At 37.4% G+C, this 16,495-nt stretch overlaps 1 protein-coding gene across 3 annotated transcripts in view; it reads left to right on the forward strand.

Moving 5' to 3' along the window:
• SHROOM4 (shroom family member 4) overlaps nucleotides 1-16,495 on the forward strand; it is a 207,803-nt gene that overhangs the window by 50,012 nt on the left and 141,296 nt on the right. The gene's annotated exons all lie outside the window — the stretch shown is intronic.

Raw genomic sequence — 16,495 nt, forward strand, 5'->3', positions numbered from 1 at the left:
AAACTGAGCATTAACAGAGGATGCATAATTCAGAGGAGTTAGACTTCACAAACTTGATTCAAGCAAGCCACCAGACAAGACCCATGGTGGTGGTGAGACTAATCATAATCTAGAGTTCCTACAATATATTACTTAAAATACCCAGTTTTCAACAAAAATTACAGATGCAAAGAAATAGAACCGTGTGACCATTGTACAGGAAAAAAGCAGGCAATGGAGATTCCCTTTGAGGGGGGCCACATGATGTACTTAGCAGACAAACACTTCAAAATAGCTATTATAAATATTTTCAGAGAACTAAAGAAGTCAGTTAAAAAATGATGCAAGGAAGGGGCTGGCTTCATGGCAGAGTGGTTAAATTCACACGTTCTGCTTCGGCAGCCCGGGGTTTGCCAATTCAGATCCTGGGTAGAGACCTACACACCACTTGTCAAGCCATGCTGTGGCAGGTGTCCCACATATAAAGTGGAGGAAGATGGGCACAGATGTTAGCTCAGGGCCAGTCTTCCTCAGCAAAAAGAGGAGGATTGGCAGCAGATGTTAGCTCAGGGCTAATCTTCCTCAAAAAAAAAATGATGAAAGGAAGATATGATAACTCATGAATCATCAAAGAAAGAATATCAGTAAATGGAAAGAAATTACATGTAAAAAACAATGAAATGAAAATTCAAAGTTGAAAAGTACAATAACTGAAATGAAAAATTCACTAGAAGGCCTTGGCACTAGAATTAGGCTGGAAGAAGAAAGAATGACTGAACTTGAAGATAAATAATTATAGATTATACAATTTGAAGAACAGAAGAAAAAATGAAGAAAATGAACAGAGCCCCAAAAACCTGTGGGGCATTATTAAGTGCACCAACATATACATGATGGGATTATCAGAAGGAGAGGAGAAAGTGAATGAGGTAGAAAAAAAATAAAGATTAATGGGTGAAAACTTCTAAAACATGATAAAAAATGTTAACCTATACCTGCAAAATCTCCAAGACATCATATCATAGTTAAAATGTTGAAAGCCAAAGGGAAAATCATGGTAGCAGCAAGAGAAAAAAATGACTCATCACATGTATGTGAACCCCAGTAAGATCAATAGCTGACTTCTTGTCAGAAAAAATGGATACCAGAAGGCAGAGGGATAACATTTTCAAAGTGCTTAAAGGGAAAAAAATCAAGCAAGAATCCTATATATAGCAAAACTACCTTTCGAAAATGTAGGTAAAAGAGAGATCATTCCCTGATAAACAAAGATGGAGAGAATTCATTGATAACAGACTTGCCTTACAAGAAATATTGAAGGAAGTTCTTCAGGCAGAAAAGAAGTGACATCACACAGTAATTAAAATTGACATGAGAAAAACAGTGCTGGTAAAGGCAATTATGTAGTAACTATAAAAGACAGTGTAATTACATATTTCTTCTCATCTTCCCTTAATTGATTTAAAAAACAATAGCATAAAAAGTATATATGTAATTGAATTTGGGAGCCTGTAGCATATGAAGATATACTCAACAATGACAGCACAAAGTAGGGGGAGGGAAAGAAGCAATAGTGGAGCAAGGAGGTGACATCAAATAGTACCTCAAGTCCACAGGGAGAAACAGAGTATCAAAAATGATAAATAAGCTCAATATAAAAAAAACTTTACATAGTTGTTTCCTTTCTTTTTCTAGTTCATTCAAACAGCATATGATTATGTTAAGCAACAATTATAACACTGTACTGTTAGGTTTGTAATGTATATAGACATAAGATATAGGACATTAATAATACAAAGGAGGAAGGAGGGAATGGAGCTATAGTGGAGCAAATTTGTTATATCTTACTAGAATTAAGTTAGTATAAAACTGAAGTAGAGTATGATAATGTATGGCATATATTGTAATCCCTAGAGCAACAAATAAGAAAATAACTTAAAAATAGAGTTAAAAATTAAATCAAGGAAGTAAAATGGTACATTAGAAAATATCCATTTAATACAAAATAAGGCAGTAAAGAAAGAGCAGAGAAGTAGAAAGACGTGACATATGGAAAACAAATAGCAAAATGGTAGATGTCAATTCAACTATAGTAATAATGTTAAATTTGAATGAACTGAATAATCCAATGAAAAGGCAGAGATTCTCAAACTGGATAAAAAAACTGAGATCTAACTATATGCTGTCTAAAAGGGATACACATTCCATTCAAAAATATAAATAGGTTGAAGGTAAAACAATGGAAAAAATATATCATCCAAACTTCAACCAGAACAGAGCACGAGTAACTATACTAATATCAGACAATATTGACATTAAGACAACAAAAGTCACTAGAGATAGAAAGAAATATTTTATAATGATAAAAGGGCAATTCATCAGGAAGATATAACAACTATAAGAGAGATATATGCACTTAGCAACAGGGCTCAAAAATAATGACGCAAAAACTAACATAATTAAAGGGAGAAGTGGACAATTCAACAATAATAGTTGAGGACTTCAATATCTCACTTTCAATGATGGATAAAATAATTAAACAGTAAATCAACAAGGAAATGGAAGACTTCAATAACTAGATAAACCAAATAGACCTAAAAGACATTTGCAGACCACTCCACCCAACAGGAGAAGATACATTCTTCTCAAGTGTGTATGGAACACTCTCCAGAATAGATTATATGCTCAGTCATAAAACAAGGCTCAACAAACTTAAAAGAATAGAGATCATACAAAGTACATTCACAGACCACAATGGAATTAAATTAGAAGTCAACAACAGATGAAAATTTGGGAAATTCAAAAATATGTGTAAATTAAACAACACTCTCCTGAATAACCAGTGGGTCAAAGAATAAGTCATAGGAGAAATTGGAAAAGACTTTGAGATGAGTGAAAATGAAAGCACAGTATATCAAAACTTATGGGATGCAGCTAGAACTGTAATTACAAGGAAATTTAGAGCTATAAATGCCTATATTAAAAAGAAGAAAAATCTAAAAATCAATAACCTAACTGTCTACCATTAGAAAATAGGAAACTAAGAGTAAAGTAAATGCAAAGAAAGCAGAAGGAAAGAAACAATAAAGATTAGAGTGGAAATTAATGAAATAGAACGCAGAAAAACAACAGAAAATCAACAAGACTGATAGTTGGTTCTTAGAGAAGATTTAAGAAAATTGATGTATTTGCTAGGGCTACCATGACAAAATACCACAGTCTAGATGGCATAAACAACAGAAACTTATTATCTCCCAGTTCTGAAAGCTAGAGTCAAAGATCAAGGTGTCAACAGGTTTGGTTTCTCCTGAGACTTCTTTCTTTGGCTTTTAGATGGCCTCCTGGTTGTGTCTTCACATGGTCCTTTCTCTGTGCACATGCATGTGTCTAGTGTCTCTTTTGTGTCTAAATTTCCTAGTCTTTTTTTTTTTTGGCTGAGGAAGATTGGCCCTGAGCTAACATCTGTTGCCAATCTTCCTCTTTTTGCTTGAGGAAGATTGTTGCTGAGCTAACATCTATGCCAGTCTTCCTCTATTTTGTATGTGGGATGCCACCACACCATGGCTTGATGAGCAATGTGTAGGTCCATGCCAAGGATCCAAACCTGTGAACCCCAGGCCGCCGAAGAGGAGTGCGTGAACTTAACCACTTTGCCACCACACTGGCCTCCCCAAATTTCCTATTCTTATAAGGATACCAGTCAGATTAGATTAGAGCCCACCATAATGGTATGATTTTAATTTAGTTGCCTTTTTATATTTTTTATTTTATTTTATTTTTTAAACACTTTTTTTCTCCCCAAAGCCCCAGTACATAGTTGTATATCCTAGTCGTAAGTCCCTCTAGTTCTTCTATGTGGGATGCTGCCACAGCATGGCTCGATGAGTGGTGTGTAGGTCTGTGCCCAGGATCTGAACTGGCAAATCCTGGGCTGCTGAAGTGGAGCACGTGAATTTAACCACTATCCCATCAGGCCAGCCCCTATTTTTCTTTTTTTTATTGCAGTAACATTGGTTCATAACATTATATAAATTTCAGGTGTACATCATTATATTCTGTTTCTGTGTAGATTAAATCGTGTTCACCACCCAAAGACAATCCATCGCCACAAACATGTGCCTAATCACCCTTTTTGCCCTCCTCCCTCCCCACTTCCCCTATGGTAACAATCAGTCCAGTCTCTGTCTCTATGTATTTGTTTATTGTTGTTTTTATTTTCTATTTATGAGTGAGATCATGTGGTATTTGATTTTCTCCCTCTGACTTATTTCACTTAGCATAATACCCACAAGGTCCATCCATTTTGTCACAAATGGCCAGATTTCATCATTTTTTATGCCTGAGCAGTATTCCGTTGTGTATGTATACCACATCTTCCTTAGCCATTCGTCCCTTCGTGGGCATCTAGGTTGCTTCCAAGTCTTGGCTATTGTGAATAATGCTGCAATGAACAGAGGGGTGCATGTGTCTTTATGCATTCATGTTTTCATGTTCTTTGGATAAATAGCCAGCAGTAGAATAGCTGAATCATATGATAGTTCTATTCTGATTTTTTTGAGGACTCTCTATACTGTTTTCCATAGTGGCTGTACCAGTTGCACTTCCACCAAAAGTGTATGAGAGTTCCCTTTGCTCCACGTCATCTCCAACACTTGTTATTTCCTGTCTTGTTAATTATAGCCATTCTGATGAGAGTGAGGTGATATCTCATTAAAGTTTTGATTTGCATTTCCCTGATAGTTAGTGATGTTGAACATCTTTTCATGTGCCTGTTGGCCATTGGTATATCTTCTTTGGAGAAATGTCTGTTCAGATCTTTTGCCCATTTTTAATTGGGTTGTTAGCTTTGTTGTTGTTGAGACGTATGAGTTCTTTATATATTTTGCATACTAACCCCTTATCACGTATATGGCTTACAAATATCTTCTCCCAATTGTTAGGTTCTTTTTTCATTTTGTTGATGGTTTCCTTTGCTGTGCTGAAGCTTTTTAATTTTATGTAGTCCCATTTGTTTATTTTTTCTATTGTTTCCCTTGCCCAGTCAGACATGGTACTTGAAAATATGCTGCTAAGACCAATGTTCAAGAGCATACTACCTATGTTTTCTTCTAGAAGTTAAATTGTTTCAGGTCCTACATTCAAGTATTTAATCCATTTTGAGTTAATTTTTGTGTATGCTGTAAGATAATGATCTACTTTCATTGTTTTGCACGTGGCTGTCCAGTTTTCCCAGCACCATTTATTGAAGAGACTTTCCTTTCTCCATTGTATGTTCTTGGCCCCCTTGTTGAAAACTAGCTGTCCATAGATGTGTGGGTTTATTTCTGGGCTCTCGATTCTGTTCCATTGATCTGTGTGTCTTTTTTTGTGCCAGTACCATGCTGTTTTGTTTACTATGGCTTTGTAGTATATTTTGAAATCAGGGAGTGTGAGACCTCCAGCTTTGTTCTTTTTTCTCAGAATTCCTTTGGTTATTTGGGCCTTATGTTCCATATAAATTTTAGTGTTCTTTGTTCTATTTCTGTGAAAAATGTCATTGGAACTCTGATAGGGATTGCATTGAATCTGTAGATTCCTTTAGGAAGCATGAACATTTTAACTATGTTAATTCTTCCAGTCCAAGAGCATAGAATATCTTTCCATTTCTTTTTGTCTTCTTCAGTTTCTTTCAACAATGTTTATAGTTTTCGCTGTACAGATCTTTCACCTCTTTGGTTAAGGTTATTCCTAGGTATTTTATTCTTTTTGTTGCAATTGTAAATGGGATTGTATTCTTAATTTCTCTTTCTGCTACTTCATTGTTAGTGTAAAGAGACACAACTGATTTTTCTATTTTGATTTTATATCCTGCAACTTCACCATTTTCATTTAGTATTTCTAGAAGTTTTTTGGTTGATCTGTTAGGGTGTTCTACACATAAAATCATGTCATCTGCAAATTTTGGCAGTTTCACTTCCTTTCCAATTTGGATCCATTTTATTTCATTTTCTTGCCTGATTGCTCTGGCTAGAACTTCCAATACAATGTTAAATGGAAGTGGTGAAAGTGGGCATCCTTGTCTGGTTCCTGTTCCTTTTATTTTTAGAAACTGGAACCTGAGCTAGCAACTGTTGCCAATCTTCTTTTTTTTTCCCCCTGCTGTTTCTCCCTAAATCCTCCCAGTATGTAGTTGCATATTTTAGTTGTGGGTCCTTGTAGTTGTGGCATGTGGGGACACTGTCTCAGCATGGCCTGATGAGTGGTGCCATGTCCTCACCCAGGATCCGAACTGGTGAAGCCCTGGGCTGCTGAAGCAGAGCACACGTGGCTTAACCACTAGGCCATGGGGCCAGCCCCTGGTTCTTATTCTTAAAGGGGTAGCTTTCAGTTTTTCTCCATTGAGAATGATATTAGCTGTGGGTTTGTCATATATGGCCTTTATTATGTTCAGGTACTTTGGTTCTATACCCATTTTATTGAGAGTTTTTATCATAAATAGATGCTGTATCTTATCAAATGCTTTCTCTGCATCTATTGAGATGATCAGGTGATTTTTATTCATTTTATTAATGTGATGTATCATGTTGATTGATTTGCAGATGTTGAACCATCCCTACATCCCTGAAGTAAATCCCACTTGATTATGTTGTATGATCTTATTAATGTATTGTTGTATTCAGTTTGCTAGTATTTTGTTGAGGATGTTTGCATCAATGTTCATCATTGATATTGGACTGTAATTTTCTTTTATTTTTTTTATGATGTCCTTGTCTGGTTATGTTGTCAGAGTAATGTTGACTTCATAGGATGAGTTAGGAGGAGTCCCTCCTCTTTAATTTTTTTGGAATATTTTGAGAAGGATAGGTATTAAGTCTTTGCATGTTTGGTAGAATTCACCAGGAAGCCATCTGGTCCTGGACTTTTTGCGTGGTTTTTGATTACTGTTTCAATCTCCTTACCAGTGATTGGGATATTCAAATTCTCTGTTCTTGATTCAGTTTTGGAAGGTTGTATGATTCTAAGAGTTTATCCATTTCTTCTAGATTATTCAGTTTGTTGGCACATAGCTATTCATAGTATTGTCTTATTGTCTTTTGTATTTCTGAGGTGTCTGTTGTAATTTCTCCCCTTTCATTTCTGATTTTATTTATTTGAGCCTTCGCTTTTTCTTGGTGAGTCTAGCTAAAATTTTGTCAATTTTATTTCTTTTCAAAGAACCAGCTCTTAGTTTCATTGATTTTTATGTTGTCTTTTTAGTTTCTATTTCATTTATTTCTGCTGCGATTTTTATTATTTCCTTCCTTCTACTGATTTTGGGCTTTGTTTGTTCTTTTTCCAGTTCATTTAGGTTCACTGTTAGATTCTTTATTTGAGATTTTTCTTTTTTGTTGAGGTAGGCCTCTATTGCTGTAAACTTCCCTCTTAGAATCACTTTTGCTGTATCCCATAAATTTTGGCATGTTGTATTTCATTTCTTTCCATGTGTTTTTTTATTCCTCCTTTGATTTCTTCATTGACCCAATTGTTGTTCACTAGCGTTTTATTTAATCTCCACATATTTGTGGCCTTTCCAATTTTCTTCCTATAGATGATTTCTAGTTTTGTACCATTGTGTTCAGAAAAGATAAGTGGTATTATTTCAAACTTCTTAAATTTATTGAGACTTGTTTTGTGGCCTAATATGTCATATATCCTGGAGAATGCTCCATGTATATTTGAAAAGAATGTGTATTCTGAGGTTTTTGGATGGAATGTTCCATATGTATCTATTAAGTCCATTGGTCTAATGTGTCATTTAAGGCCAATGTGTCATTATTGAACTTCTGTTTGGATGATGTATCTATTGGTCTAAGTAGAGAGTTAAAGTCTCCTACAATTACTGTGTTACTGTCTATTTCTCCTTTTATGTCTGTTAATAATTGCTTTATATATTTACATGTTCCTATGTTGCATGCATAGATATTTACAAGTGTTATATCCTCTTGTTGGATTGTTCCCTTTATCATTATATAGTGTTTTCTGTGTCTCTTGCTACAGTTTTTGTGTTAAAGTATATTTTGTCTGATATGTGTATTGCTAGCCCAGCTTTCTTTTCATCGCCATCTTCATGGAGTATCCTTTTCCATCCCTTCACTTTCAGATTTTCAGTGTCTTTAGGTCTGAAGATTGTCTCTTGTAGGCAGCATATATGGATCTTGTTTTTTTATCCAATCGGTCATCCTGTGCTTTTTTTTTTTTTGAGGAAGATTAGCCCTGAGCTAACTGCTGCCAATCCTCCTCTTTTTGCTGAGGAAGACTGGCCCTGAGCTAACATCCGTGCCCATCTTCCTCTACTTTATATGTGGGATGCCTACCACAGTGTGGCTTGCCAAGGGGTGCCATGTCCGTACCCAGGATCCAAACCGGTGAACCCCGAGCAGCCAAAGCAGAACGTGTGCACTTAACCGCTGTGCCACCTTGTGGCCCCAACACCCTGTGCCTTTTGATTGGAGCATTTAGTCCATTGACATTTAAAGTAGCTATTAATAAGAATGTACTTATTGCCATTTTGTTACTTATTTTCTGGGTTTTATAGTAGTTCTTCACTGTTCTTTTCTTCTTGTCTTGCTCTCTTCCCTTGTGGTTTGATGACTTTCAGTAGTATTATGTTTGGGGTCCCTTCTCTTAATTTTTTGTGTATTTATTATAGGCTTCTGGTTTGTGATTACCATGAGGTTCATATATGATAACCTATATATATAGCAATCTATATTAAGTTGATGTTCTCTTTAGTTTTTTTTTATTGAGTTAATGATAGGTTACAATCTTGTGAGATTTCAGTAGTACATTATTGTTTGTCATTCGTGTTGTAGGTGCACCACTCCTCCCTTTGTACCCACCCCCCATGCCCCCTTTCCCCTGGTAGCCACTAATCTGTTCTCTTGTCTACATTTTTAAATTCCTCATATGAGTGGAGTAATACAGAGATTGTCCTTCTCCAACTGGCTTATTTCACTTAACGTAATTCCCTCAAGGTCCATCCATGTTGTTGCAAATGGGACGATTTTGTTCTGTTTTACGGCTGAGTAGTATTCCATTTTATATATATATACCACATCTTCTTTATCCAATCATCTGTTGATGGGAACTTAGGTTGCTTCCATGTCTTGGCTATTGTAAATAATGCTGCAATAAACATTGGGGTGCATAGGACTTTTGGAATTGCTGACTTCAAGCTCTTTGGGTAGATACCCAGTAGTGGGATGGCTGGGTCATATGGTATTTCTATTTTTAATTTTTTGAGGAATCTCCATACTGTTTTCCATAGTGGCTGCACCAGTTTGCATTCCCACCAGCAGTGTATGAGGGTTCCTTTTTCTCCACAACCTCTCCAACATTTGTTACTATTAGTTTTAGATATTTTTGTCATTCTAGTGGGTGTAAGGTGATATCTTGGTGTAGTTTTGATTTGCATTTCCCTGATGATCAGCGATGATGAACATCTTTTCATGTGCCTATTGGCCATCCCTATATCTTCTTTGGAGACATGTCTGTTCATGTCCCCTGCCCATTTTGTCATTGGGTTGTTTGATTTTTTTATTGTTGAGTTGTGTGAGTTCTTTGTTTATTATGGAGATTAACCCTTTGTCGGATAAATAACTTGTGAATATTTTTTCCCAGTTAGTGGGTTGTTTTTTTTGTTTCAATCCTGTTTTCCCTTGCCTTGAAGAAGCTCTTTAATCTGATGAAGTCCCATTTGTTTATTCTTTCTATTGTTTCCCCTGTCTGAGAAGATATGGTGTCCGAAAAGATCCTTTTAATAGTGATGTCAAAGAATGTACTGCCTACGTTTTCTTATAGAAGCCTTATGGTTTCAGTCTCACCTTTAGGTCTTTGATCCATTTTGAGTTTATTTTGGTGAATGGTGAGAAAGAATGGTCAATTTTCATTCTTTTACAGATGGCTTTCCAGTTTTCCCCGCACAATTTGTTGAAAAGACTTTCTTTTCTCCATTGTATTCCCTCAGCTCCTTTGTCAAAGATAAGCTGACCAAAGATGTGTGGTTTTATTTCTGGGATTTCAATTCTGTTCCATTGATCTGTGCACCTGTTTTTGTACCAGTACCATGCTGTTTCGATTACTGTAGCTTTGTAGTATGTTTTGAAGTCAGGGATTGTGATGCCTCCCGTTTTGTTCTTTTTTCTCAGGATTGCTGTAGCAATTCGGGGTCTTTTGTTGCCCCATATGAATTTTAGGATCCTTTGTTCTAATTCTGTGAAGAATGTCATTGGGATTCTGATTGGGATAGTGTTGAATCTGTAAATTGCTTTAGGTAGAATGGACATTTTAACTATGTTTATTCTTCCACTCCATGTACACGGAATGTCTTTCCATCTCCTTATGTCATCATCCACTTCTCTCAGAAAGGCATTGTAATTTTCATTGTATAGGTCTTTCACTTCCTTGGTTAAATTCACCCTGAGGTATTTTATTCTTTTTGTAGTGATTGTGAATGGTATTGTGTTGTTGAGTTCTTTTTCTGTTAGTTCATTATTAGAATATAGAAATGCTACTGATTTATGTAAATTAATTTTATACCCTGCAACTTTGCTGTAGTTATTGATTACTTCTAAGAGTTTTCCAATGGATTCTTTGGGGTTTTCTATATATAAGATCATATCGTCTGCAAACAGCGAGAGTTTCACTTCTTCCCTCCCTATTTGGATTCCTCTTATTCCTTTTTCTTGCCTGATTGCTCTGGCCAGGACCTCCAGTACTGTGTTAAATAAGAGTGGTGATAGAGGGCATCCTTGTCTAGTTCCTGTTTTCAGGGGGATGGGGTTCAGTTTTTGCCCATTGAGTATGATGTTGGCTGTGGGTTTGTCATATATGGCCTTTACTATGTTGAGGTAGTTCCCTTCTATGCACATTTTGTTCAGACTTTTTATCATAAATGGCTGTTGAATCTTGTCAAATGCTTTCTCTGCATCTATTGAGATGAGCATGTGGTTTTTATTCCTCAGTGTGTTGATGTGGTGTATCACGTTGATTGATTTGCGGATGTTGAACCATCCCTGTGTCCCTGTTATGAATCCCACCTGACCGTGATGTATGATCCTTTTGATGAATTACTGAATTCTGGTTGCCAGAATTTTGTTTAGGATTTTTGCCTCGATGTTCATCAGTGATATTGGCCTGTAGTTCTCTTTTTTCGTGGTGTCCTTGTCAGGCTTTGGTATCAGCGTGATGTTGGCCTCATAGAATGTGTTAGGAAGTGTTCCATCCTCCCTAATTTTTTGGAATAGCTTGAAAAGGATGGGTATTAAATCCTCTCTGAAAGTTTGGTAGAATTCCCCAGGAAAGCCATCGTGTCCTGGGGTTTTATTCTTTGGGATGTTTTTGATGGCTGTTTCAATCTTTTTCCTTGTGATTGGTCTGTTCAAATTGTTTGCTTCTTCTTGAGTGAGCTTTGGGAGATTGTAGGAGTCCAAGAATTTATCCATTTCCTCTAGTTTATCCATTTTGTTGGCATATAATTTTTTGTAGTATTCTCTTATAATCTGTTGTATTTCTGTGGAGTCTGTTGTTATTTCTCCTCTTTCATTTCTGATTTTGTTTATTTGAGCTTTGTCTCTTTTTTTGTTTGTAAGTCTAGCTAACGGTTTGTCAATTTTATTTATCTTCTCAAAGAACCAGCTCTTTGTTTCATTGATCCTTTCTACCACCTTTTTCATTTCAATAGCATTTATTGCCGCTCTGATTTTTATTATTTCTCTCCTTCTGCTGACTTTGGGCTTTGTTTGTTCTTTCTCTAATTCAGTTAGGTGTAGTTTAAGATTGCTTATTTGGGATTTTTCTTGTTTGTTAAGGTGTGTCTGTATTGTGATGAAATTTCCTCTTAATACAGCTTTTACTGTATCCCATATGAGTTGGTATGGCATGTTATCCTTTTCATGTGTCTCCTGGTATTTTTTTATTTCTTGTTTAATTTCTTCAATGACCCCTTGCTTGTTCAGTAGCGTATTGTTTAGTCTCCACATCCTTGTGCCTTTCTCAGCTTTTTTCTTATGATTAATTTCTAGCCTTATAGTATTATGATCGGAGAAGACGCTTGTTATTATTTCAATTTTTTTTTAATTTGTAGAGGCTTGCCTTGTTTCCCAACATATGGTCTATCCTTGAGAATGTTCCATGCACACTTGAGAAGAATGTGTATTCTGCTGCTTTTGGATGAAGTGTTCTATATATGTCTAGTAAGTCCAATTGTTTTAGTTTTTCGTTTAGCTCCACTATTTTCTTGTTGATTTTCTGTCTGGATGATCTGTCCATTGATGTGCATGGGGTGTTGAGGTTCCCTACTATTATTGTGTTGCTTTTAACATCTTCCTTTAGGTCTGTTAATACTTGCTTTATGAACTTTGGTGCTCCTGTGTTGGGTGCATAGATATTTATAAGCATTATTTCCTCTTGATGCAGTGTCCCTTTGATCATTATGTATTGTCCCTCTGTGTCTCTCTTTACCTGCCTTATTTTGAAATCTGTTTTCTCTGATATAAGTACTGCAACACCTGCTTTCTTTTGCTTGCTATTAGCTTGAAGTATTGTCTTCCACCCCTTTACTCTGAGCCTGTGTTTGTCCTTGGGGCTGAGGTGTGTTTCCTGGAGGCAACAAATTGTTGGATCTTGTTCTTTAATCCATTTTGCCACTCTGTGTCTTTTTATTGGAGAGTTCAATCAGTTTACATTGAGAGTGATTATTGATACATGTGGGCTTAATGCTGTCATTCTGTCGCTTGCTATCTGGTTTTCCTGTGTTACCTTTGTTTCTCGTCCTGTGTGTTTTGGCCTAGCCATTGACTTCTGCAATTTCTTATGCTGAGTTTCTTAGATTTTTCCTTATTTATGTTTTGTGGCTCTGTTCTGTTTTTTCGTTTAGTGGCTACCCTGAACTTTGTATTTAGAGTCTCATGTATAATATACTCTATTCTCTGGTAGTCTCTTACTTATTGTCCTAGACTGACTTAGTTCCTTTGCTCTGCCCCTCCTAAGTTATTATTTTCATCTCTTATTCCAACTCGTTTTATGAGTTTGTAGTCAGAGTGATAAGATCGTCTTTACTTTGGTGGTTTCCTTACCTTTATCCTAATGCTATAGTTGAATATTTGCTATCATATTCTGGTTCTATCTATCTGCCTCCGTACTCTGTGGTTTGTGACCCCTTTCTCCCTTTTTTTCTTTTTTCAGGTATGAGAGCCTTCTTGAGGATTTCTTGTAGTGGAGGACTTTTGGTTACAAATTCCCTAAACTTTTGTTTGTCTGGAAAAGATTTAATTTCTCCCTCATATCTGAAGGATATTTTTGCTGGATAGAGTATTCTTGGCTGAAGATTTTTATCCTGTAAAGTTTTGAATATGTCACTCCATTCTCTCCTAGCTTGTAAGGTTTCTGTAGAGAAATCCACTGAATGTGTGATAGGAGTTCCTTTGTAGGATATTTTCTTCTGTCTTGCTGCCCTGAGTATTCTTTCTTTGTCTTTCATTTTTGCCATTTTTACTACTATGTGCCTTGCAGTAGGTCTTTTTACGTTGACAAATCTAGGAGATCTGAAAGCTTCCTCTACACACATTTCTCCCTCAATCCTTGGTTTGGGAAGTTCTCTTCTATAATTTCCTTAAGCACACTTTCTGCTTCCTCTTCCTTTTCCACATTCTCAGGAATTCCTATGGTCTTTAAATCGTCCTCCTCATTGAATCCGCTATTTCTATGATATTTTCCACATTCTTTTTAATCCTTAGTTCTCTTTCTTCCTCTGGCTGGAGCCTTTCAGCCTGTCTATCTTCGATTATGCTAATTTTCTCCTCTATGTTGTCTACATGGGCATTCATGGAATCCATATTCTGTTTTATCTGATCCATTGTATTTTTCTTCTCTAGTATTTCTGTTTGATTCTTCTTTATAGTTACAATCTCTTTTGTGAAGTAACTCCAGAACTCATTGACTTGTTTCTCTATCTTTCCCTCTAGCTTATTGAGTTTTTTGATGATAGCTACTCTGAACTCATTTTCACTTAGTTTACCTATTTCCAAGTCCTAAGGACTTAATTCTGTGTTTTTATGTTTTCCTTCTGGTCTGGAGCTTTTATAAATTGCTGGATGGTAGAGGAGCGGTTTTTGCGCACGATGGTAGTATTCAGTTGCAGTTACAGCCTGTCGCCACTAGATGGGGGTCGAGAGCCACGCGTTCTGAGCTCTCCGCCTTCAGGCAAGATGGCAGCACCCAGTGCGGTTTGCCGGGCGGAGGGGCAGTTTCTCTCCCACACCGATCTGGATTCTGATCAGCTCTCGTTCTCTGGTCTCCCGGGGCCCTTGGTTTATGGGGGTCCCTGCGCATGGAAGCTTTCCCCTGTCAGCGGGTTTCCACTGCACTGGCAGCGGGAGTCCTGGACCATCCCTTGTCACGTGGCCCCTCCTCCGCTCCTTCCCTCACCAATGGCAGCGATCTCAGTCTCTAGGGGAGGGAGCGAATTTCTCTCTTACCCCATTCCAGCTCCTCCGAGGCTGGCTTCAGCGTCTCCATCCTCTGTGGTTTTGTTTCTGTAGTTCTCTGACGGTCTGGCATTAGGATTATTGGCTGAAATTCAGTTTTTCCAATCCTTTGTTGTAGTTTGGAGGGGAGAGAGTCCCGGGTCAGCTCACCCCGCCATTTTGCTCCTGCAAAAGTCTCCAATGTTCTCTTTAGTTTGACCTCTTTTTAAAGGCTCTACTCTTTTACTCCCCTCGTACCCCATTTTATGTTTTTGATATCATATCTAATCTCTTTTTTTGTACATATGTATCCATTACCCTTTTATCATGGGAATAGATAATTTTATTACTTTTCTCCCTTGATCTTCATATTAGCTTTGTAGGTGGTTGATCTGCTACCTTAACTGTATATTTGCCTTTATCGGTGATTATATTTGGGGTTTTTTGGATATTTTTCTTATACCTGTTTGTGGTCTTCTCTTTTCCACTTAAATCCGTTTAGCATTTCTTGTAAGGCTGGTTTCTTGGTGATAAACTCCTTTAATTTTTGCTTGTCTGGGAAACTCTCTCTCCTTCCATTCTGAATGATAACCTTGCCAGGTAGAGTATTCTTGGCTGTGGGCTTTTTCGTTTCAGCACTTTAAATATATCATGCCACTCCCTTCTATCCTGTAATGTTTCTGCTGAGAAGTCAGCTGGTCATCTTATGGAGTTTCCTTTGTATCTAACTTGTTGTCTTTCTCTTGCAGCCTTTAGGATTCTCTCTTTTTCTTTAATTCTTACCATTTTAATTACAATGTGTCTTTGTGTGGGCCTCTGGCTTTTTCTTGTTTGGTGCTCTCTGTGTTTCCTGTACCTAGAAGTCTGTTTTCTTCTTTAGGTTAGGAAAGTTTTCAGCTATTATTTCTTCAAATAGATTCTCTGCCCCTTTGTCTCTCTCTTATCCTTCTGGGATATCTATAATACGGATGTTAGTATGCTTGATGTTGTCCCAGAGGTCCCTTAGACCATCCTTGTTCTTTTTAATTCTTTTTTTCTTCTATCTGTTCATCTTGGGTGATTTCTTCTAGTTTGTCATCCAGCTCACTGATCTATTCTTCTGTACCGTTTACTCTGCTTTTGATTCCCTCTAGTGAATATGTCATTTCCAGTATTGTATTATTCATTTCTGATTGGTTCTATTTCTATTTTCTTTTTTTATTTAGAGATTGGCCAGTTGTTAGCTAAGGTGCCAATATTCTTTTTTTTCCTGCTTTTCTACCCAAATCTCCCCAGAACATAGTTGTATATTTTAGTTGTGGGTCCTTCCTGTTGTGGCATGTGGGACACTGCCTCAATGTGGCCTGATGAATGGTGCCATGTTCACACCCAGGATCCAAACCAGTGAAACCCTGGCCCGCTGAAGCAGAGCGTGTTAACTTAACCACTCTGCCACAGGGCTGACCCCTATTTATATTTTCTAATTCTTTGTTGAAGTTCTCACTGAGTTCATCCATTCTTCTCCCAAGATCAGTGAGCATCCTTATGACTTTACTCTTTGTCAGGTAGATTGTTTATCTGTTTCATTTAGTTCTTTTGCTGGGGTTTTGTCCTGTTCCCTTACTTGGAACATATTCCTTTGTCTCCTCATTTTTCCTCTTTCTCTGTGCTTATATCTATGTATCAGGTAGGTCAGCTACATCTCCCCATGTTGGAGAGGTGGCCTTTTTTTTTTTTTTTTTTTGAGGAAGATTAGCCCTGAGCTAACTACTGCCAGTCCTCCTCTTTTTGCTGAGGAAGCCTGGCTCTGAGCTAACATCCGTGCCCATCTTCCTCTAGTTTATACGTGGGATGCCTACCACAGCATGGCTGCCAAGCAGTGCCATGTCCGCACCCAGGATCCGAACCAGTGAACCCCGGGCCGCCGAGAAGCGGAACGTGCCAACTTAACCGCTGTGCCACCGGGCCGGCCCGAGAGGTGGCCTTTTGAGATGCCTTATGAGGCCCAGCAGTGTGCTTCCCTCTTGTCACCAGTTCCAAATGTTCCAGGAGTA

The sequence above is a fragment of the Equus asinus genome, chromosome X (assembly GCF_041296235.1).
Source record: "Equus asinus isolate D_3611 breed Donkey chromosome X, EquAss-T2T_v2, whole genome shotgun sequence".
Lineage (NCBI taxonomy): Eukaryota > Metazoa > Chordata > Mammalia > Perissodactyla > Equidae > Equus > Equus asinus.